This window comes from Nerophis ophidion, linkage group LG03, assembly GCF_033978795.1.
Source record: "Nerophis ophidion isolate RoL-2023_Sa linkage group LG03, RoL_Noph_v1.0, whole genome shotgun sequence".
In the NCBI taxonomy this organism is placed as follows: Eukaryota; Metazoa; Chordata; class Actinopteri; order Syngnathiformes; family Syngnathidae; genus Nerophis; species Nerophis ophidion.
Window position 1 is genome coordinate 23095175 of NC_084613.1, and position 26236 is coordinate 23121410.

The window sequence follows — 26236 nt, forward strand, 5'->3', positions numbered from 1 at the left end:
TGCATCCACTCGCTCGATACTGTGCTGTAGGTGGGCTAGGGTGAGCGAATCAAGCACTTTCCTTTGCTTACCTCATCAAAAGTCGGGATCTCCATTTTTAAGGAAAGAAAAAAAACGCAGAATACTCAAAGCATGACATGCCAGCATGGCGACAACGTTTTTTTTCGAAGCCTACAAAGACAAGAAAGATGTACTAGTTATTAGTATCGGTCTTCAAAAGCAGGAAGTTACGGCATTCCTAAATTACTTAAAATTGAATATATTATCAATTAGCGATTTTGCCATAATGTATAAGAAAATTGGCTATGATTCAAGGTGATGTCTACATATAGTAAGTCAAGAAGTAAATATTGCGACATAAATATTATGCATTTAAATGTTGCAAAACACTACTTTGAGACAGTGGCGGGGCCGTGCGTTTCCCACTTAGGCCTTCAGTGACTTCAAAGATTACCTGTCAAAATACCATCATTTATGTCACCACATGACCATTGCTGGACAAATACCATACAGAAACACATTTGCGCACTACTAAGCATCGAAATACATCAACAGTGTACAAAACAGGCACATTTTTTGGCGCATTTAAAAATCAATTAAAAACGCATCAACAATTAAAACATATCATTTGTGGTACTGTCAAAATTTGAATTGCAAAAAAAACGTATTAAAACTGAAAAAAAAAAAAAATAAACTCACAATTAGTAGGACCTAGTCGACGGCTTATTCGAGTGGAAAAGGCAAATCGCCAGAACAGCTGAGCTAGCTTCCGGGGTTGGTTGACATGTCTCACAAGATGTAGTTTCTCTTTAAATATCCTTCTTGAAAATGGCCTGGCAAATATTTATTTGCCACCTGATCAACGTTTTGTTCTCCTTCTCTGCTATCCCGGTCTGGCTACGGCGCAACACTTCCTGCTAAATTGAAACTTGTGATTGGATACACACTTTGGAATGACAAGTGAGTATCCAATCACGGTCTCATTAACATCAGGCTACCTAGATAGGCTGCTGTCAACAACTTGTGATCTGATTGGCTATCGCAACTGCCTCTCAACTCTGTGTTCTCAAATTCATCCTCTGAGGGTCCCGATTAATATCCAATTACAGGACGCGTAAATGTCACCTTCAACGTGAGGCCATCTAGAAGGGATTACTGACAACAACTTGTGATCTGATTGGCTATCGCAACTGTCTATCAACTGTATGTGCCCGTTCACTTAGAGTGCACAGACGCCCGCATTGTTTATTCTGACAGCGTCTGGCAGATTTGATACAGCATGGCAACAGAAGCTATCTGAGCTCTGATTGGATACAAACTAAAACTAAAAACAACAGTTCTGAAAGGAGCATCATATGAAGTGAAGAGATTATGAATAATTAAAAATATTTATGGAAATTAAAAAAAAAAAGTTTTTATCTTTAATTATGATCATTATTTATGGTTACCGTATTTTTTCCGGAGTATACGTCGCACTGGCCAAAAATGCATAATAAAGTAGGAACAAAATTTGCGTGCGCTCCCCAATGGGTGTTGTTGAGAATGCTTTGGAAGACAAATTGGCAAACATGTTATACAGACATATTTTTGCATGCAGCCCCTATGGGTGTTGTTGAGAATGCTTTGGAAGACATATTGGCAAACATGTAGTACATGTGTGATCGCTAAACAAATGTTCAATTCAAGTCCTGTCGCTGCCCCTGTAAATATGTTTTGTTTTATAGGGGCCATGTTTTCCTACCAATCTTGCTCAAATTGTACACACTTGGGGTAGTCAGTACCCTAAAGGTGTGCACCAAATTTGACCCAGATATGGCTAAACACTCTAAAGATATAGTGGGTGTTTTGTAGAATGCATTTAGCTATATTGGAAATTTAAATCCAATTTATGGGACCAATAATTAGGGTTTAATAACAACCTCAGAAAAAATAATAGCACATGTAACACAAAGGGTGCATGTTTTGACACGTGTTCATCCCTTTTAGTGCAGTGGTTCAGAAAGAGAAGAAATGGATGGATGTTAATGATAGTCCAACACATTCTGACTGGTATACACAAGCTATGGAGATGATAGCAGTAGAACAAACTGCATTTAGTTTTGATAATAATTAATCGTATATTGGAATATGGGATCCATTATTTAAATTTGTTTTAACTATTAAATGAACCAAAAATATGACTGATTTTTATCTGTGTGAAAATATTGTACACAGTGTGTTGTCAAGCTTATGAGATGTGATGCAGGTGTAAGCTATTATTCATTTTTATTTTGTTTTATTTTATTTATTTATTCTTATTCCATCCATCCATCCATCATCTTCCGCTTATCCGAGGTCGGGTCGCGGGGGCAGCAGCCTAAGCAGGGAAGCCCAGACTTCCCTATCTCCAGCCACTTCGTCTAGCTCATCCCGGGGGAACCCGAGGCGTTCCCAGGCCAGCCGGGAGACATAGTCTTCCCAACGTGTCCTGGGTCTTCCCCGTGGCCTCCTAACAGCTGGACGTGCCCTAAACACATCCCTAGGGAGGCGTTCGGGTGGCATCCTGACCAGATGCCCGAACCACTTCATCTGGCTCCTCTCGATGTGGAGGAGCAGCGGCTTTACGTTGAGCTCCTCCCGGATGGCAGAGCTTCTCACCCTATCTCTAAGGGAGAGCCCTGCCACCCGGCGGAGGAAACTCATTTCGGCCACTTGTACCCGTGATCTTATCCTTTCGGTCATGACCCAAAGCTCATGACCATAGGTGAGGATGGGAACGTAGATCGACCGGTAAATTGAGAGCTTTGCCTTCCGGCTCAGCTCCCTCTTCACCACAACGGATCGATACAACGTCCGCATTACTGAAGACGCCGCACCGATCCGCCTGTCGATTTCACGATCCACTCTTCCCCCACTCGTGAACAAGACTCCTAGGTACTTGAACTCCTCCACTTGGGGCAGGGTCTCCTCCCCAACCCGGAGATGGCACTCCACCCTTTTCCGGGCGAGAACCATGGACTCGGACTTGGAGGTGCTGATTCTCATTCCGGTCGCTTCACACTCGGCTGCGAACCGATCCAGTGAGAGCTGAAGATCCCGGCCAGATGAAGCCATCAGGACTACATCATCTGCAAAAAGCAGAGACCTAATCCCGTGGCCACCAAAACGGAACCCCTCAACGCCTTGGCTGCGCCTAGAAATTCTGTCCATAAAAGTTATGAACAGAATCGGTGACAAAGGACAGCCTTGGCGGAGTCCAACCCTCACTGGAAACGTGTCCGACTTACTGCCAGCAATGCGGACCAAGCTCTGGCACTGATCATACAGGGAGCGGACTGCCACAATAAGACATTCCGATACCCCATACTCTCTGAGCACTCCCCACAGGACTTCCCGAGGGACACGGTCGAATGCCTTCTCCAAGTCCACAAAGCACATGTAGACTGGTTGGGCAAACTCCCATGCACCCTCAAGAACCCTGCCGAGAGTATAGAGCTGGTCCACAGTTCCACGACCAGGACGAAAACCACACTGTTCCTCCTGAATCCGAGGTTCGACTATCCGGCGAAGCCTCCTCTCCAGTACACCTGAATAAACCTTACCGGGAAGGCTGAGGAGTGTGATCCCACGATAGTTGGAACACACCTTCCGGTCCCCCTTCTTAAAGAGAGGGACCACCACCCCGGTCTGCCAATCCAGAGGTACCGCCCCCGATGTCCACGCGATGCTGCAGAGTCTTGTCAACCAAGACAGCCCCACAGCATCCAGAGCCTTAAGGAACTCCGGGCGGATCTCATCCACCCTTGGGGCCTTGCCGCCGAGGAGCTTTTTAACTACCTCAGCGACCTCAGCCCCAGAAATAGGAGAGTCCACTACAGATTCCCCAGGCACCGCTTCCTCAAAGAAAGACGTGTTGGTGGGATTGAGGAGGTCTTCGAAGTATTCCCTCCACCGATCCACAACATCCGCAGTCGAAGTCAGCAGAACACCATCCGCACCATACACGGGGTTGATAGTGCACTGCTTCCCCTTCCTGAGGCGCCGTATGGTGGTCCAGAATCGCTTCGAAGCCGTCCGGAAGTCGTTTTCCATGGCTTCCCCGAACTCTTCCCATGTCCGAGTTTTTGCCTCTGCGACCGCTAAAGCTTCACACCGCTTGGCCCGTCGGTACCCGTCCACTGCCTCCGGAGTCCTATGAGCCAAAAGAACCCGATAAGACTCCTTCTTCAGCTTGACGGCATCCCTCACTGCTGGTGTCCACCAACGGGTTCTGGGATTACCGCCACGACAGGCACCAACAACCTTGCGGCCACAGCTCCAATCAGCCGCCTCGACAATAGAGGTTCGGAAAATTGTCCACTCGGACTCAATGTCCCGCACCTCCCTCGTGACATGTTCAAAGTTCTCCCGGAGGTGTGAATTGAAACTCTCTCTGACAGGAGACTCTGCCAGACGTTCCCAGCAGACCCTTACAATGCGCTTGGGCCTGCCAGGTCTGTCCGGCATCCCCCCCCACCAAAACATAAGGCCGCAAATCCGATGACACAACTACAAAGTCGATCATGGAACTGCGGCCTAGGGTGTCCTGATGCCAAGTGCACATATGGACACCCTTATGTTTGAACATGGTGTTTGTTATGGACAATCCGTGACGAGCACAAAAGTCCAATAACAAAACACCACTCGGGTTTAGATCCGGGCGACCATTCTTCCCAATCACGCCTCTCCAGGTTTCACTGTCGTTGCCAACGTGAGCGTTGAAGTCTCCCAGTAGGACAAGGGAATCACCCGGAGGAGCACTTTCCAGTACTCCCTCGAGTGTACCCAAAAAGGGTGGGTACTCTGAACTGCTGTTTGGTGCGTAAGCACGAACAACAGTCAGGACCCGTTCCCCCACCCGAAGGCGAAGGGAAGCTACCCTCTCGTCCACTGGGTTGAACTCAAACGTGCAGGCTTTGAGCCGGGGGGCAACGAGAATTGCCACCCCAGCCCGTCGCCTCTCACTGCCGGCAACGCCAGAGTGGAAGAGGGTCCAGTCCCTCTCGAGAGAACTGGTTCCAGAGCCCTTGCTGTGCGTCGAGGTGAGTCCGACTATATCCAGCCGGAACTTCTCTACCTCGCGCACTAGCTCAGGCTCCTTCCCCCCCAGTTAGGTGACGTTCCACGTCCCAAGAGCTAGCTTCTGTAGCCGAGGATCGGACCGCCAAGTGCCCTGCCTTCGGCTGCCGCCCAGCTCACAATGCACCCGACCTCTATGGCCCCTCCTATGAGTGGTGAGCCCATTGGAGGGAAGACCCACGTTGCCTCTTCGGGCTGTGCCCGGCCGGGCCCCATGGGGACAGACCCGACCACCAGGCGCTCGCCATCGTGCCCCAACTCCGGGCCTGGCTCCAGAGCGGGGCCCCGGTGACCCACGTCCGGGCGAGGGAAATCTGGGTTCATTTTGTTGTAATTCCATAGAAGTCTTTGAGCTGCTCTTTGTCTGATCACTCACCTAGGACCTGTTTGTCTTGGGAGACCCAACCAGGGGGCATGAAAGCCCCCAGACAACATAGCTCCTAGGATCATTGGGACACGCAAACTCCTCTACCACGGTAAGGTAGCAGCTCAGAGAGGAGGCTGGTCCGATGGCAGTGAAGTCTCATTGAATTGTTACAGTGAATTACAGAACTAAAGTTTCTACGTTTATTCTTATTATTTTATTTTATTTAATTTTTTTTAATAAATATCTAATGAAAATGTCAATGAGGGATTTTTAATCACTGCTATGTTGAAATTGTTATAGGTTTTGATACTGTTGTTGATAATATTCTATTTTGTTTTCACTACTTTTGGATTGTTTTGTGTCGTGTTTGTTTGTCCTCTCAGTAGCTGTGTTTATTGTTGCTGTTCTGAGTGTTGCTGGGTCGGGTTTGGTTCTGGAATTGGATTGCATTGTTATGGTATTGCCGTGTTTATTGGATTGAATAAAAAATAAATAAATAAATAAATAAAAGAAAGAGAAGAGTAACCTTGCACAAACAAATACAGTCCTGAAAAAATTGGCTTTTGTGACAATAAGTAACTCAATTTGTGTGCGCCCCCTATGGGTGTTGTTGAGAATGCTTTGGAAGACATATTGGCAAACATCCATTACAGATATCCCCAAACAAATGTGATCGCTAGACAAATGGTCAATGATTTATGGAAAATCCAAGTCCTGTCTCTGCCGCTGTAAAATGGGTTATACTTGTATAGCGCTTTTCTACCTTTTTAAGGAACTCAAAGCGCTTTGACACTATTTCCACATTCACCCATTCACACACTTGGAGCTGCCATGCAAGGAGCTAACCAGGACCCATCAGGAGTAAGGGTGAAGTGTCTTGCTCAAGGACACAACGGACGTGACTAGGATGGTAGAAGGTGGGGATTGAACCAGGAACCCCCATGTTGCTGGCACAGCCACTCAACAGCGCCACGCCGTCCCCAAACAGTTAAACTGTAAACATGTGTTACTTTATAAGGCTCATGTTTTTTCAACCAATCATGCTCAAATTGTACACACACGTAGTTGTCCTAACTTAAAAGGTGTGTACCAACTATGATGCACACTGCAAAAACTGAAATCTAAGTAAGATGAAATATCTCAAATAAGGGTGATATTTGCTTATTTTCTGTCTGATAAGATAATTATTCTCACTAACCAGATTTTATGTTAGTGTTTTACTTGTTTTAAGGTTTTGGTCTTAAATGATCTCAGTAAGATATTACAGCTTGTTGCTGAGATTTTATGACCTAATTTTGAGTAAAACATGCTTGAAACTATTTTTCTCCAAATGTCCAAAACACACCAAGCAATGGTGTACAGGAAGGCGGGGAAGAAGAGGGGAAAAGGCGGCCAAAATGTTTAAAAGTCCCAATTGTGTCCTAAAACTTCCCCGGATTCCAGTCCCACGAGTCCCGGGATGTGAAAAATGTCCAAAACGCACCCAGCAAAGTCCCACGGGAAGTGGAGTAAAAAAACTGAGAAAAGTCGGCAAAAGTCACAAACATTTTCAAAATACCTACCCAGGTTCAAGTTTGAGTTTGACTGAAACCCGGGTGGGATTTTTGAACATTTTACCGACTTTTCTCACTTTTCTCCCTGCCTTCCTGTGGGACTTTGCTGGGCAAGTTTTGGACATTACGGGCATCTCGGCCGGCGGCGGTACTTGTGGCACTCGAACCTGGGTAAGTATTTTGAACATTTTTGGGACTTTTGCTAACCTTTCCAACTTTCATTCCCCCTCCCTGTAGGACTCGCCATGTTGTGTTGTGGACATTTCGGGCCTCCCGGGACTTGCGGGGCTATACATAAGATTTTATGTTCCAGTGTTTTACTTTTAAGTGTTTTGGTCCTAAATGATCTCAGTAAGATATTACAGCTTGTTGCTGAGATTTGATGACCTATATATTGAGTAAAACTTGCTTGAAACTGGAATATCAAATGTTGCAAAGCTGTGTCATCAACACTCACAAGTATAAAACTATTTTTTAAAAGTAATCATTTCTTATTTGAAGTATGTAAAAAAAAAATCCTGACTTTAACACAATTGTGCCTCATTCAATCAATCAATGTTTACTTATATAGCCCTAAATCACTAGTGTCTCAAAGGGCTGCACAAACCACCACGACATCCTCGGTAGGCCCACATAAGGGCAAGGAAAACTCACACCCAGTGGGACATCGGTGACAATAATGACCCAGTGGGACGTCGGTGACAATAATGACTATGAGAACCTTAGAGAGGAGGAAAGCAATGGATGTCGAGCGGGTCTAACATGATACTGTGAAAGTTCAATCCATAATGGATCCAACACAGTCGCAAGAGTCCAGTCCAAAGCGAATCCAACACAGCAGCGAGAGTCCCGTTCACAGCGGAGCCAGCAGGAAACCATCCCAAGCGGAGGCGGATCAGCAGCGCAGAGATGTCCCCAGCCGATACACAGGCAAGCAGTACATGGCCACCGGATCGGACCGGACCCCCTCCACAGGGGAGAGTGGGACATAGAAGAAAAAGAAAAGAAACAGCAGATCAACTGGTCTAAAAAGGGAGTCTATTTAAAGGCTAGAGTATACAAATGAGTTTTAAGGTGAGACTTAAATGCTTCTACTGAGGTGGCATCTCGAACTGTTACCGGGAGGGCATTCCAGAGTACTGGAGCACGAACGGAAAACGCTCTATAGCCCGCAGACTTTTTTTGGGCTTTGGGAATCACTAACAAGCCGGAAAAACATTAAAACAGATGACAGCCAAATGGACTTTGCTGTTTTATTTTTCAATGAAACAATATAAAATACGTACTCTTATAATAGTGCACTTGTAAGTGAGAATATACTTATTTTAAGGTATTTTTGAGTTAATTGAGGTTAGCTAATTTTACTTGTTTTGGAAAGTCTTGACAAGCCACATTTTCTTGTTCTATTGGCAGATAAGTTTGCTTGGTTCAAGTAAAATACCCCTCATTTTTGTATTTTTTTTTCCTGTTTTTGAACACTGACTTTTTGCAGTGCAGATTTGGCTAAACACCCTAAAGTTATGTTGTGTAGTTTGTAGAGTGTGTGTGAGAAATTTCAATCCAATTTATGGGGCCAAAAAATTGAAGATTAATAAAAACCTTAGAAAAATAGTAGCACAGACAATACATTAAGGGTGCATACTTTGACAGATGTTCATCTTTTCTCATGCAGTGGTTCAGAAGTAGAAGACTAACCTTACAAAGCCGTGAAAAAACAACTTTTGTGACTATAAATAACTCAGTTTGTGAGCACTCCCTATGGGTGTTGTTGAGAATGCTTTGGAAGACATATTAGCAAACATGTAATACAAATATCCACAAACGTGTGTGATCGCTAGACCCTTGGAACATTCAAGTCCTGTCTCAACCAACAGTGCTCAAATTGTACACACATGTGGTTGTCAGTACTTAAAAGGTGTGTACCAAATTTGATACAGATTTGGCTAATCACGCCAAAGGTATGGTGTGTTATTTGTAGAGTGCGTTTGAGAAATTTCAGTCGAACTTATGGGGCCAAAAATTGGCGTTTGGTAACATCAGAAAAATATTAGCAAATGCAACACAAAGGTTGCATGTTTTGACAAATATTTTTTTGTGCAATGGTTCAGAAGTAGAAGACTAACCTTATAAACAAATAGTCCCCAAAAAACAAGTTTCCGTGCCCCTAAATTAACAAAACCTACGGCGCCCCCTAAAGGTTGTGTTAAAAGTGCTTTGGAAGACATGTTGACGTACGTGTAATACAGATATCCTCAAATGAAAATTTATTACGAAGACTGGCCTTTGCCCTTGTAAACATGTTTTGCTTTAAAGGGGCCATGTTTTTTCAAAAGGTCTTGCTCAAATTGTACACAAACGCGCTTGTCAGTCCCCAGAAATTTTGTAACAAATGTGATGCTCACACCTTGCAGTGTCAGTGGGAGCATTAGTTGTGTAAGAAAGGTCAAGTAAATCCGACTTTTGAGGTGTCTGCCATCTGAACAGTGAAAACTGGGATTCATCCAAAAAGAGAACACCTCTCCAACATGCCAGACGCCATCGAATGATAGCATTTGCTTACTCAAGTCAGTTACGATGACAAACTGCAGTCAGGTCGAGACCACGATGAGGACGACAAGCATGCAGATGAGCTTGCCTGAGAAGGTTTCTCAGTTTGTGCAGAAATTATTTGGTTTTGCAAACCAATCGTTGTAGCAGCTGTCCGGGTGGCTGGTCTCAGACAATCATGGAAGTGCATCTACTGGATGAGCAACTCCTGGCCTGTTGTGGTTACCTGTGGTTTGTGATTGTGAGGCCGGTTAGATTTACTGCTAAATTCTCTGCAACGCCTTTGAGCATGGCTTATGGCAGAGAAATTAAAATTAAATTCACAGGCAACAGCTCCGTTGGACATTCCTGCAGTCAGAATTCCAAGTGCATGCTCCCTCAAAACGTGCGAAATCTGTGACGTAATGATAGCGCAACCATTCAGTGTATTTGTCAGTTCAATAACAGCAATTTGCGTCACACTAGGTGTGCATAATTTGACACATTGTCACACTTTTTTGGTCAGCGATTCAGGAGCGATTCAAACCATTCAAATACGACAACATCTCTCTGCGTGCTTTTTTTTTCTTCTTAGACAATTTGTAGCTAAATATATTGCAAGAAAACAATAGTTGCTGTTGTTATTGTTGTTATTCAGCTAATCAGCATCGGACTAAATCAGAGTGCCACTTTGAGAGAAAAAAAATTGTCTATAGGGGGCCAATGTGTATGTGTGTACAAATGATATGTACACAATTAGCTATGTATTTATCATCTGCTGTACCGTATGTGTGTTTGGGTCCCTTTTTTTCAGGGAACACTAATACCAAAAGTCACAATGACCGATAAAGTTCTATGAAAGTTATGATAGACCACCGCAAAAAAGGGAATGGAATTTTACCATTTTTTTACTGAATGGGACACCCGAAATGTACATGAAAATAAAGAAAGTAGGATTTACAATGTTAGCTATGAACAATAAAACACTGAATATTAACAACATATGAGACCAACTCCTCCGTACGCCCATGTGAGAAACACTGCCGTAACTCGTATAACACTCAAAAGTGCAGATTTTAACCACTGAAAAACGTTCTAAGGTTCAAGGCTTAGCGCGGGGGTCGGCTACCCTAGCGGCTTTCTGGAGCTTTTTCAAAAATGTATGAAAATGGAAAAGATGAATGTTTTGATTTAATATTGTTTCAATAAGAGAACCAAGATGACACAAACCTTCCTAACTGTTCGAAATCCCACTGTTTGTATTAAACATGCTTCACTGATGAGAGGATTTGGCAAGCGCGATTTTGTGCTACTAATTTTGCCGGTCCTTGAACGCACCGCACTTTATACAAACACATTTCTCTGAAGCTGCCACAGAAAGACATGTTTTATGCCACTCTTTGTTTGTCTCATTTTGTCCACCAAACGTTTTATACTGTATGTGAATGCACAAAGGTGAGTGTGGATAACTCTTGCTTCCGGGTTCTCCGGACCACCAGGGTACGACATGACAGGCTTCGTTCACGTTTGACAATGTTTTATTTTTCAATAAAACTTTTTGCTTTCCAGCAATTGTGTGTCTTTTACCAATGTCTTTCTGCTTTTCAGCAACGATCTGTCCGTCTCTCTCCCCCGTCGCTTCCCGACTGCGGCCTTTTACCGAGCGACTGGTGATTAGACAAACACTTTCAGCTGTGTCATCCAATCACCTTTCGCCAACCTCGAGGCCGGCCCTGCCACACCCCGCTTCCCCGCAGGCGCACATGTCACGCCCATCACAGTTAGCTTTGTTGCTGTTATTGACTTGTGTGGAGTGCTAATCAGTCATATTTGGTCACTGCATGACTTCAAGCTAATCAATGCTAACATGCTATTTAGGCTAGCAGTATGTACATATTGCATCATTAGGCCTCGTTTGTAGGTATACTTGAGCTAATTTAATTTCCTTTATTTATGTCCTATATTGGGTGCATTTCTGATGGTTGTGTGCCATGTTGTTCCAGACCACATCAAACGTTACCCAGCTTGTGAAGATTAAATTGGGGACACATGTCTATAACTTTGGCCATTAAAATCAAGTAATTTCCAGGAGTTTTCTCCCCCTCTGAGAAGCCTCTGTTTTATTAATGTTTTCCAATGTTACAAAAACTGGTAGAATAAATATCACATGTCAACATTTCTATCAACAAAGATTTGCGCCAGCCTGCAAAAAATTGTCATTTTGATAATTAATAGCTAATATAGACACTTACATCATGTGTTGCTTTCATCATGAGACTTATAAAAGGCTTTGAATTTTTTTGCGGCTCCGGAAGGATTTGTTTTTGTATTTTTGGTGCAATATGGCGCTTTCAACATTTTGGGTTGCCGACCCCTGGCTTATGTTAATTTTAAAAACAGCACATCACATCATACAGGTTTGATGATAAAGGTCTAACAAAATTATGTAGAACTTGCGGCGAGCCAAATTGTAAATCTTAAAAGGCCGCATGAGGCCCGCAGGTCGTATTTTGCCATGGTCTGGACTAGAAGGTGCGTTGTGTTGTATGGATCCTACAAAGTCCGTAAAAAAGCATGGTTTTGGATTTTCAACGCCGATTATTCATATAAATAAGAACAACATTTTTCAATACTCAAATAAAACATGTCCGGTGGGAACGTGCTTTCTTTATTTTTCTTTTTTTTTTCCCCAAAGTGGCAGACATGAGATGTCCTCTGCCGTCTTAAATTATTAAGACGCTTTTGTCTCGGCGGTGCAGCAAAGTAAGCGTTGTTGCTTCGCTTGAGTTAAATCCTGTTGGCTTAGGAACAAGCTTCTCCGGCGTTTGGAACAAATGCAAGTAGAGAAGCACAGTAAAAATAAAGGCTGACGGCCCGTCTTTCCTCGTTTACTTTTGTTTATTTTATTTTATTTTATTTTATTTTTTTGCAGCCTGTTGGCCCCTGCCCATCATTTCATTGGCCGCGGCTCCTGAGGTACACATTTGTAGTAAAGGGAACAGATTGTTCATAAATGTTGAGAAAACAAGATGGATTAGTAAATCATCCAAATCTGTTTAAATTAAAGGCCTTCTGCACTTTCTTTAGCATGTGCCTTATGGTTGCCATGGAGGTTTCTGCAAATAAGGAAGGATTTCTGCAGAGTCATCCTTTCCTCTACTTTAAAGAACCCACTCACGTAACAATATGCATCAAGTTCATTGGTCTAAGGACAATTATAAATATTCTGTTACGTCTTGGAGGGCGCATGGCTTCGATTGTTGTGTTCCTCAGCAACGCAGGAAGGAAGCAGGAGTAGCGTGGAGGTAAAATTAAGTATTTTTAATAGAATTAAAGCAGCATCAAAAAAACACAAACTGAGGACGCTAACAAGCGTGGAGCAAAAACCAAAATGTCACCAAAGTGAAAACACGAGGAATGCCAGTCCGTACAAACTTACTATTGCGAGGAGAAGAAACAGGAGAACGTAAATGTTGCCTTCAGCAAACATTGACCCAGCAACTAATGCTGGGTGACAGCACACTATAAAGGGAGGTGATGAACCAAAACACCAGGTGGGAACACTAATTGCAAAACTAAGACAGGTGAGGAGAATTAGTGCCCATGGAAACCGACAGTAAACAGGGAAAGAGGGTGCACCCAGGAAACAGACTAACACAGAAAAACTACCAAACATAAATCATGTCACGACCGGGATAACGGGTCATGACAATACCCCCCCTTAAGGGGCGGATACCAGACGTCCCAAACTAGAAATGCCCCCCCAACCCCCCAAAATATCAATCAATCAATCAATCAATATTTACTTATATAGCCCTAAATCACTAGTGTCTCAAAGGGCTGCACAAACCACTACGACATCCTCGGTAGGCCCACATAAGGGCAAGGAAAACTCACACCCAGTGGGACATCGGTGACAATAATGACCCAGTGGGACGTCGGTGACAATGATGACTATGAGAACCTTGGAGAGGAGGAAAGCAATGGATGTCGAGCGGGTCTAACATAATACTGTGAAAGTTCAATCCATAATGGATCCAACACAGTCGCGAGAGTCCAGTTCAAAGCGGATCCAACACAGCAGCGAGAGTCCCGTTCACAGCGGAGCCAGCAGGAAACCATCCCAAGCGGAGGCAGATCAGCCCAAAATGAAAAAGCTCTATAAGTCCAAAGTCAAAAGAGGGCGGATGGAGGACTTGGCGGTGGGCCAGCAGGCCATGTGTCCGCAAAGCCACCGGGGACAGGCCAGGTGGCGGCGGCGAGTAGATTTCCACCGCAATGGTCGAGGAGGGCGACCTCTGAACAGCCATGTCAGTGGCCGTTGAGGAGGCGGACGGGACTGGTGCCAGAACCTCCGCAGTCTTTGAGTCCTGCCCCCAAGTCCTGGGCGTCGCTGCTGTTTGCGCCAAAGTCGCCCATGAGTAGTCCAGGGTCGAGGAGGTGGGTGGCGCCGTGATGCGGCCCGCCGGACACGAGGAGAAGGGCGGCGCCTTGGTGAGGACGGCCCGACATGTGGAGGTGGGCGGAGCCGTGGTGCGGCCCGCCGGATACGAGGAGGTGGGCGGCGCCTTGGTGAGGCCCGCGGAATACGAGGAGGTGGGCAGCGCCGTGGTGCGGCCTGCTGGACACGAGGAGGTGGGTGGCGCCTTGGTGAGGACTGCCGGACACGAGGAGGTGCTGGTGTGGGCTTCAGCCTTTGAGCAGTTGCTGGTGTGGGAACCAGCCTTTGAGGAGGTGCTGGTGTGGGAACCAGCCTTGGATCAGGTGTCGGCGTCGGTGGAGCCAGAGGCGGAGCAGGTGGCTCGTCTGTCGGCCTGGGGAGAGTCAAAGACGGAGCAGGCGACTCGTCTGTCGGCGTGGGCGGAGTAAGAGGCGGCTTGTCTGTCAGTCTGGGCGGAGTCAAAGGCGGATCCGACAGCTCTTTTGCCGGTGTGGGCGGAGTCAGAGGCAAGGCAGGCAGCTCTTCTGCTGGCGTGGGCAGAGTCAGAGTGGTAGGTGGGTGCACGACTGGACAGGACAGTTCCTCCCTCTGCAGCTCCTTCAGCGCCCCCGTTTACCATTCATCCATCCACTCTGTGCTGTACTTTTCAGGAGGATTCTTTTTGCTTGGCAGCGCTGGAGTAGTAGGTAGAGAGGATGGCATTTGCAGGCCCACCAGGGTTGATGGTGGCGTCAGAGTGGCAGGTGGAGAGTCTGTCGTGATGGGTGGAGTCTGGGAAGCAGGCGTCTCATCTGACTTGATGGGCGGAGCTAGAGTGGTAGGTGGGTGCATGACTGGACAGGACTGTTCCTCCCTCTCCAGCTCTTTCAGCACCCCTGGTACGATCGGTCCATCCACTCTGCGCTGTACATCTCTGGCGGGTCCGACTTGCTTTGCGGCACTTGAGCAGGAATTGAAGCCGACAGCGCCCCCGCTGGAGGAGAGGCGGGCAGCAACCTCAGTGGGAGGAGGTCTGCTTGTTCCGCTGTCACACCACTAGCCCTGCGCCCCCCCTCAGGAAGCAGATTCCAGATGCTAGATGCAGCTTTTGAGGGGGGCATTTGTGTGAGTTCGGCGGTAGTAGAGGGCACGGGCGGGTGGTCTCTCGGAAGCCTGGGGGGTGGCTTTGTGCGTCTGCGCTGCTCGTGCCCTTCTGGACAATTGCCATCAGGTGACGGGGAGGGGAAGCCGCATAGGAAGAGCCTGGCAGTCGACGCTGGGGGAATAGTCCTGCACCTCTTCTGCGCATGCTCATGCGCGGCGCCGGGCTGCCGCTGGAGCCTTCGCCTCCCAGGTGGTGTGACGTCACCGCGCGGCGGGCAAAGCGCTGAGGAGAACGTCGGGGTGGCTTACGAGTGGAGGCGGAAGCGGTCCTCTGCGTCTGCTAACTTCACCAGAAGTTGTCCCCATGCCACCATAGCGTTGGGAGGAAGATCCTCTTCGGACAGCTCCGCCTCGTCTTCGCACTCCCATGGCCGGGCGTCCGCTCGGCGCTCCCGGAGAATGTCTTGATTCTCCTTGTCGGAGAGGAACACTTCGTCTGGCTGGGTCAATCTGTTACGTCTTCGAGGGCGCATGGCTTCGATTGTTGTGTTCCTCAGCAACGCAGGAAGCAAGCAGGAGTAGCGTGGAGGTAAGATTAAGTATTTTTAATATAATTAAAGCAGCATCAACAAAATACAAACTGAGGACGCTAACAAGCATGGAGTAAAAACCAAAATGTCACCAAAGTGAAAACACAAGGAATGCTAGTCCGTACAAACTTACGATTGCAAGGAGAAGAAACAGGAGAACGTAAATGTTGCCTTCAGCAAACATTGACCCAGCAACTAATGCTGGGTGACAGCACACTATAAAGGGAGGTGATGAACCAAAACACCAGGTGTGAACACTAATTGCAAAACTAAGACAGGTGAGGAGAATTAGTGAACATGGAAACCGACAGTAAACAGGGAAACAGGGTGCACCCAGGAAACAGACTAACACAGAAAAACTACCAAACATAAATCACGCCATGACCGGGGTAACGGGTCATGACATATTCTAATGAGACCAAACACAAAAGCTGCAAAAGTGTGTTAAAAAGATCCATTAATATGATTTTTATAGATGTTCTTGTGATAATAACACTAATAGTAATATATTTTATTCGTAAAAAAGCACGTTAAATTGAGCAAACAACCTCAAAGTGCTAAAGTGTATTTAAAAATAAAAATAAAACAATAAAACAATAATAATAATACAAGGATAATAAAAATGAAAAACTAGAACAGCCTAATAGCTAGAAATACTATGCATATACCTATGGAAAGTTTTTTTTTTTAAAAAGAAGGGTTTTTAAGCCTTTTTTAAAAAGCATCCACAGTCTGCGGTGCCCTCAGGTGGTCAGGGAAAGCATTCCACAGACTGGGAGGGGCAGAGCAGAAACCCCTGTCTCTCATAGTTCGTAGCTTTGTCCTTGGATGTTGGATGAGGTTAGCCTGTTTGGAGCAGAGGTGTTGTGTGGAGGATTTGGGGGGGAGTAGTTCTCTGAGGTAGAGGGGGGCATTTCCATGGGTTAGTAGGGAGACTTTGTATTCAATCCTGAGTGGAACAGGAAGCCAGTGAAAGGATTTGAGGATTTTGTGTGATATGGTCATATTTCCGCACTCTCATCAGGATTCGAGCAGCACTATTCTGTATGTATTGCAGCTTCTGAATGTTCTTGCTGGGATCCCGACAAGAAGTGTGTTGCAGTAGTCAAGCCTTCTAATATATGATGGACAAGTCTGGGGTTGGAGGTTGCCAGGAGAACGGTACATTTCGGACTGCATTGTGCCGAGTGTGAAATTTGGTGGAGGAGGAATTATGGTGTGGGGTGGTTTTTCAGGAGTTGGGCTTCCAGTAAAAGGAACTTTTGAATGCTCCAGGATACCAAAACATTTTGGACGATTCCATGCTCCCAACCTTGTGGGAACAGTTTGAAGCGGGCCCCTACCTCTTCCAACATGACTGTCCACCAGTGCACAAAGAAAGGTCCATAAAGACATGGATGACAGAGTGTGGTGTGGATGAACTTGACTGGCCTGCACAGAGTCCTGACCTGAACCCGATAGAACACCTTTGGGAAGAATTAGAATGGAGACTGAAAGCCAGGACTTCTCGACCAACGTCAATGTGACGTCACCAATTCGCTTGTGGAAGAATGGTGGAAAATTCCCAAAACACACCCTGCAACCTTGTGGACAGCCTTCCAGAAGAGTTGAAGCTGTAATAGCTGCAAAAGGTGGACGGACATCATATTGAACCCTATGGGTTGGGAATGGGATGGCACTTCAAGTTGATATGTGAGTCAAGTCAAGTGGCCAAATATTTTTTGGCGATATAATGTATGTCCTTAGAGGTTGTTTATGAGCACCAAACATGAGAAAAAAATATATTATCTCCACTCTCCACCTTTGAGAGAAGAGATGCTCAATTGCACGCTTTTAAAATTGTGGCTGCTCAAAACATCATAAAATAAAGCTCCAAAAACTGTCCGTCAGTCAGCTGTAGACTTATCTAAATTGAGTATAAACTAGATGAAGGAATTATTGAAGGAATTGTGAATGAATGACTAATTGTTGAAGTATAGCAAACAATTCCTGAAGAGGTTGGGTATTTTTAAGTTGTAACTGTTTGAATCAGATTAAAAAATGTGGGAGTTGCGGAACTTTGAAAAATGTTGCATTCTTTTCAATGGGAATTTCATGGAAAGTTGGACATTTCGTGAAAGTGTGAATTTTTTTTGGAGAATGCTAAATATTTTGAATGTTGTGAATGAGTTTAAATCGGTGTTGGAAATTTTCAAATCGGTCGAAATCTGTTGAAGTAGCCACATTTTTTATTTAAAAATGGTATTACGGAAATCCTGGAATTTTGGGAAAACCGGGAATTTTTCCATTTCAAAAAACAACTTGTTTTTTTTCTGATTAAGAAGAATGTCTTTACGGTGGAACTGTTGAAGTGGGTTTAAAAATGCGGAAGGAGTAGTCGACAGAAAAAAGGGTAAAAAAAAAAGGGGGGTTGAAAAAACGGGATGTGGAGGGGGGCGTGGCCTGCGGGTCTGTCGGGACCGGCCTTGGAGACAGCGACAGGTGCGTAGATTGCCCAGGTGGGCTTTGTTATCTAATCACCTGTCGCCTTTATTAGCAGCAGCCGTGATGAGACGAGTAGTGTGAGTTGGAGTGGCTGCTAAGAGACACAGATGCGTTAAAGACACTTTTTTGAAAAGCAAAAGACTTGGCACTAATTGGAGAAAAATAAAACAGTGTTATACCAAGAATTCTGGGCTCTCCTGGCAGTGTGTGGTGGTCTGAAGAACCCACTAGAGGGCAACCTCTACACGGAAATTCGGGGATTTGAACTTGGAAATGAGTGGAATGTGTTGAAGGTGGAATGGTTTGAATCCGTTGAAAAATGTGTAAATAGTGGAAGTTTGAAAAATGACCAATTCAATTTGAATAGGAAAAGTGTACCGGAAAACCTGCAATTGTGGGAAATCTGTGGAATTTTGGGGAATTTGTCAAGGGAAAGCCTGCGATTCCCGAACAGGCTGAACAGTTTGAATTCGGAACGGTTTGAATCGGGTGAAAAATGTGGAAGATAGACCTCGGCAAAACCTAGAGAAGTCGAGGATTAATAATTTGGAGCATTCACACAATTAGAGGTATTTCGATCAGGGTTTTATGCTGCCGATTTAGATCATCAATGAGTAAAATCGGTCGATACTAACACTGACCGCGTGGATTAAGTAGTGATGGGTAAACGGCGCTTCAGTGAGTGTGTGGCACACTCATTAGCTGTATTCACAATGCATTGATAACTTGTTTTCGTGTTTTATAATGTTTATCCGCCATCTGCTGGATTAAATAAGGTATTGCACTTAGTCTTTTTTTAACAGATAGATAGATGGATGGATGTATGGATAGATAGATAGATAGATAGATAGATAGATAGATAGATAGATAGATAGATAGATAGATAGATAGATAGATAGATAGATAGATAGATAGATAGATAGATAGATAGATAGATAGATAGATAGATAGATAGATAGATGGATAGATAGATAGATAGATAGATAGATAGATAGATGGATAGATAGTACTTTATTGATTCCTTCAGGAGAGTTCCCTTAGAAAAAATAAAATATATGCACAGAAAAAAATATGAGAGATGTAACTCATAACAATAATAATAACATATATATCCATCCATCCATCTTCTTCCGCTTATCCGAGGTTGGTCGCGGTGGCAGCAGCCTAAGCAGGGAAACCCAGACTTCCCTCTCCCCAGCCACTTCGTCCAGCTCTCCCCGGGAGATCCCGATGCGTTCCAAGGCCAGCTGGGAGACATAGTCTTCCCAACGTGTCCCGGGTCTTCCCCGTGGCCTCCTACCGGTTGGACGTGCCCTAGGGAGGCGTTCGGGTGGCATCCTGACCACATGCCCGAACCACCTCATCTGGCTCCTCTCGATGTGAAGGAGCAGCGGCTTTACTTTGAGTTCCTAAGGGAGAGCCCCACCACAAGGCGGAGGAAACTCATTTCAGCCGCTTGTACCCGTGATCTTATCCTTTCGGTCATGACCCAAAGCTCATGACCATAGGTGAGGATGGGAACGTAGATCGACCGGTAAATTGAGAGCTTTGCCTTCCGGCTCAGCTCCTTCTTCACCACAACGGATCGGTACAACGTCCGCATTACTGAAGATGCAGCACCGATCCGCCTGTCGATCTCACGATCCACTCTTCCCTCACTCGTGAACAAGACTCCTAGGTACTTGAAGTCCTCCACTTGGGGCAGGGTCTCCTCCCCAACCCGGAGATGGCATTCCACCCTTTTCCGGGCGAGAACCATGGACTCGGACTTGGAGGTGCTGATTCTCATTCCGGTCGCTTCACACTCGGCTGCAAACCGATCCAGCGAGAGCTGAAGATCCCGGTCAGATGAAGCCATCAGGACCACATCATCTGCAAAAAGCAGAGACCTAATCCCGCGGTCACCAAACCGGAACCCCTCAAAACCTTGACTGTGCCTAGAAATTCTGTCCATAAAAGTTCTAAACAGAATCGGTGACAAAGGACAGCCTTGGCGGAGTCCAACCCTCACTGGAAATGTGTCCGACTTACTGCCGGCAATGCGGACCAAGCTCTGGCACTGATCGTACAGGGAGCGGACCGCCACAATAAGACAGTCCGATAACCCATAATCTCTGAGCACTGCTCACAGGACTTCCCGAGGGACACGGTCGAATGCCTTTTCCAAGTCAACAAAGCACATGTAGACTGGTTGGGCAAACTCCCATTCACCCTCAAGAACCCTGCCGAGAGTTTAGAGCTGGTCCACAGTTCCAAGACCAGGACGAAAACCACACTGTTCCTCCTGAATCGGAGGTTTGACTATCCGGCGTAGCCTCCTCTCCAGTACACCTAAATAAACCTTACCGGGAAGGCTAATATATATAGTAAACAGGAAAAGAAGAGCATTAACCTAATTTTTTGTATTAAGATAAAAATGATCCCCCACTTTGGAATGTTTTTTTGTTCTTGGTTCCAGTTACTGTATTCTCCAGACTATAAAGCGCATAGGTTTATGAAACATATGTTTTCATATAGGCCGCAAATATATACGTTGAGAAATTAGTTATTTATACATATAGATTTTGTAAATATTTACATACCTTAATTGTTTTAAACGGTGTCCGTAACACGGCAGTAAAACGGCTGATCAAACAAAACAGAAGTCATCGCCATGGACTTAACAGCTGCAGATGCTAGCTCTCCAATCAGCTCAGTTACTCCACGGTGAATTTTTGAAACTGAAATTAAAAGTGAATGCTATGCCATTGTAAGTTAATAATACTAACAGACACATTTGTAAACGTGTTTTTAGCTAATACTGACAACGTTTCCTTCATTACAATACGAGAGAAGGTACAAATATGCATGAAAACACTCCCACGGACATCACACATGGGAAGGTTAAGTAAGTAAAAATTGTATTAGTTATATTGTAAAACTTACAAATGTTGCTTTGAGTGATGAATGAAGAATCCTTTCGTGCAGGTACGCTATGGACGGTTCCACTTCCGGGTTAAGGCATTAAAACAGGAAGATGGCACCATAGCACAAACAATAACACAACTTTTAAATGTATTTGCTTTCATTAATTTTCAAACTATTTGCATTATGGCTGTCAGTGAAGAAAAATCCATGAATTGATTTTTAAAAGCCACAGGGTTTAAAGCGTAGGGAAAAGAAAAAGTAGTGGTTTGTTGTCTGGAATAGTCAAACACGGAGCGTCACTTATCAGACTTTACATTTAGCACTAGCGGTCATTTGTTCCAAAGAAGGGTTTCTTAAAAAACTGTTTGGTGGTTCCTAGTCAATTGACGCAGCAGCTGTATCAGTCACATTGTATTCTTAAAGCGACACACACACGTATCGAATGTAAGAGTTCAGTCAAAATGTTCTTGCTAGAAAATCACGTTTCTCATATTTAGCAGACTGTCATCCCATTTAGGTTTGAATTAAATGTTGAATGTAAATATTACATCTTAATGTTGACTCTAAATCTTAAATATAAATGTACATGCTATATATCATAAACCTAAATGTTATTTATCATTTGTGCAGAAACACAAAAAAAGAGTCTCTGTGGGATGCAGGAACTGGCAGAGAAATTTTCCGTGCTACGTTGATATTGTTGTTACTCAGCCTGCGTTTGTGGGTCTGAAAACGAAAAAAAACATTCACATTGTTTTCTTTGTCTTACTTTGGCCAAAATAGAATAAAGAAATTCTGAAAATTATACGATAAAAGTATTAAAAATAAAATACTGGCCACGGTACAGTTTAGATCCATGTAGGATAGAAGTAAGTGAATGAATGTTTATAAATGAATATATGTACGTATGCATATATTTTTTTATTATTATTATTATTTTTAATGTATTAACCCTTGTGTAATGTTCATATTGTTGTTACTCAGCCAGCGTTTGTATTTTATGGCTTTTAATGCCTTAAATGTGTGAGAAAATGAGAGCAGACAGTGTTGGCAAACAATGTTGTAACCTTGTGTGGAAACCGCAGCGGGATGCACAAACTGGCAGATAAATTTTCTGTACAAAGTTCATATTGTTGTTATTGTATTGTTGCCAGCGTTTGTGGTTTTGATGGACCCGTTGCATTTTGTGGCTTTTAATGCTTCACAATCAAACACCTTTATGTTAAAATATTGAACGGATGTTTATCTTATCTCAATAAACATCTGATCAGATGTTTACCTTATCCCAATAAACATCTGTTAAGTATTTTAACATAAAAGTGTTTGGTTGTGAGGCATTAAAAGCCACAGAATGTAACGGGTTCATCAGACCCACAAACGCTGGCAACAATACAATAACAAAAATATGAACATAGCACAGAAAATTTCTCTGCCAGTTTCTGCATCCCAGTGCGGTTTCCACACAAGGTTGCAACATTGTTGGTCAAAACTGTCTGCTCTCATTTTCTCGCACATTTGAGGCATGAAAACCCATAAAATTAAAGGTTAATTCATTAAAAAATAATACAAAATAAAAAAAAAATGTATGCATTTATAAACATTCATCACTTTCTTCTTTCCTACATGGATCTAAACTGTACCGTGGCCAGCATTTTTTTTTCCTAGGTTTTTATTGTAAAATTTTCAGAATGTCTTTATTCTATTTTGGCCAAAGAAAACAATGTGAATGTTTTTTTTTTGTTTGTTTTATTGCCAGGATTTTAATAGTCCGGCCCGTGAGTGCACACATTTTCATCCATGCGGCCCCTGAGCTAAAAGGAGTTTGACACCCCTGATGTAAATAGTCATGAAAATAAAGAAAACGTATTGAGTGAGGAGGAGGTGTGTCCAAAGTGTTGGCCTGTACTGTGGGTACCGACCGAAATCTGTTTGTAAACCCCGGTATTCTATTTTGATACCTTCAATGCACACGTCATCGTGGGGATTTGTACCATTCAGTTTTCATCGATCATTTTGGATCGGATTACCAGCAACACCTGAGATATCCCCAAGTGGTGACATCTACTGGTCACTGCTTTGAAGCCTCCATGCATTCTTTTGCAAAATGCAAGTACCCTACTGATTTTTAAAAAGGGGAACATTATCACCAGACCAATGTAAGCGTCAATATATACTTTGATGTTGCAGAAAAAAGACCATATATTTTTTTAACCGATTTCCGAACTCTAAATGGGTGAATTTTGGCGAATTAAACGCCTTTCTACTATTTGCTCTCGGAGCGATGACGTCACAACTTGACGTCAGATAGGGTGGTTAATCCGCCATTTTCTCAAACACATTATAAACATCGAGTCAAATCAGCTCTGTTATTTTCCGTTTTTTCGACTGCTCTCCGTACCTTGGAGACATCATGTCTCGTCCGTGTGTTGTCGGAGGGTGTAACAACACGATCAGGGACGGATTCAAGTTGATTTACGTGGAGTGTGCATCGATTAGTACGGCATGCTAATCGATGCTAACATGCTTTTTAGGCTAACTTTATGTACATTTGTAGCTATATTTGCATCCAGCCTTTCCCCCCATCCACATTTAATGCCAAACAAACACTTACCAATCGACGGATTTAAGTTGCTCCAGTGTCACAAGATGCGAAAGTCCTGATCGTTTGGTCTGCACCTTTTACCCGCGATGCTAAGGCAGACATGGCCGAATAGCGTCAATAGCTATTCGCTCAATAGCTTCAGTTTCTTCTTCAATTTTGTTTTCGCTATCTGCCTCCATACTCCAACCATCCGTTTCAATACATGCGTAATCTATTGAAACGCTTAAGCCGCTGAAATCCGAGTCTGAATCCGAGCTAATGTCGCTATATCTTGCTGTGCTATCAGCCATGTTTGTTTGTATTGGCATCACTGGATGACGTCACAGGAAAATGGACGGTGGCTTCACAGATAGCGAAAATCAGGCACTTTAAAGCCTATTTTCGGGATATTCCATGATGGGTAAAATTTTGAAAAAAAATTTGAAAAATAAAATAAAAGCCACTGGGAACTGAATTTTATTGGTTTTAACCCTTCTGAAATTGTGATAATGTTCCCCTTTAAGCGTTGCTCTCTACCGATCTCTGAGATCAAAGACAAAATGGCTAAGTGGCTCCAGCCTTCTGTTACTTCACGGTCTACAAGCTGAGCAATTGTTGGGGTGGTTTTGCAACGAGGAGTCATTTCACACAAAGAACATTAATGCCAATTAAAAAGTGCAAAGCTGCTCAGTGGAGAGGTAATTGGCCACTTGTTGGCGCAGCATATTAGTGACATTGGTGTTTATGCACCTAAGCTGTGGTACTTCCTCACATTGAGATCCTTGTAGGAGTCGGCCAAGGAGTGTTAGAACGGAGTAGCAGCTTCGCGTCCAAGTAAAGACCACCTGGCTCGTGGCCCCAGCTGCAAAATGGGGCTTGAAGATCCTCCAGCTTCCCTAAGCAGCTTCCGAGTTCATCCGTCATGCGGCATCCAAAGTAGCCGTGGGAATTCTCCGGCAAGCTGCAGCCTAATGACATATTCAAATATGGAATCTGCGTCCCTCCCAGATGGAGAAATGGTGTGGACGAGCAAGGTGTTCTTGCCATGGAGACAAAGACATAGCAATCTCCTCCGCAGCATCCAGCAGCCCAACATAACCAGCTCTTGACAGATAATCCATTTTGTGGCCAAAGAATCGGCCCCCTGATGGGAATTCAGCAATCCTTATTTTTTTTTTCACTGCGGGGAAGAGAAACATTTCAACAGCCAAATAAATGTTGCTCACTGGCAATTTCACAGCAGAATGCTACTGGAGGCTACAGTGGGTATGAAACGCCTACGAGGCGACCGAAGCTATCCTAAAGCGGATCGAGTGAGGCCATGACTACACGACACAGGCATTAGAAAATATACATACAGTTCATATATGTACATATATACGCACATATATATATATATATATATATATATATATATATATATATATATATATATATATATACATATATATATATATATATATATATATATATATATATATATATATATATATATATATATATGTATATATATATATATACATATATATATTTATATGTATTTGTACATATAAATATACATATATACATTCTGTATATATATATATATTTATTAATATATATATATATATATATATATATATATATATCTACAGTGGGGAAAAAACGTATTTAGTCAGCCACCGATTGTGCAAGTTCTCCCACTTAAAGTGATGACGGAGGTCTGTAATTTTCTATCATAGGTACACTTCAACTGTGAAAGCCAGAATGTGAAAAAAAAATCCAGGAATTCACATTGTAGGAATTTTAAATAATTTATTTGTAAATTATGGTGGAAAATAAGTATTAGGTCAACCATTATGGGAGGAGGTTTTGGCTCAAAATCTCACGATACATGGCCCCATTCATTCTTTACTTAACACGGATCAATCGTCCTGTCCCCTTAACAGAAAAACAGCCCCAAAACATGATGTTTCCACCCCCATGCTTCACAGTAGGTGTGGTGTTCTTGGGATTCAACACGGTATTCTTCTTCCTCCAAACACGACGAGATGAGTTTATACCAAAAAGTTCTACTTAGGTTTCATCTGACCACATGACATTCTCCCAATCCTCGGCTCTATCATCCATGTATCCATTTTGGTATAAACACAACAATGTATATAAATATATACACACACACACACATTCATACACACATATATATTCATACATATTTATACAGACACACACACACACCCATATATATATATATATATATATATATATATATATATATATATATATATATATATATATATATATATATATTTATATATTTATATTAGGGGTGGGCAAATTAATGCGTTAATTATGAGTTAACTCATCAATCTATTAACGCCAACAATTATTTTATCGCACATTTGCGTATGTTGTTTGCATGCTTTTATTTTGTTAACGCCTTTTCTTAACAAGATGGCATCTCCCGGATGTACTTCGGCGTCGAGGGGCTCTTGGTAAAGATGGAACATTTGGCAAAAATACCGGACAATTCTGCAAATTTCATGACTGGCTTACAGCGTGGTCACTCCGGGATCACTTACGACCGCCAGATAATTCTGAATGTGGATAGATCGGGCAGTTTTGGAC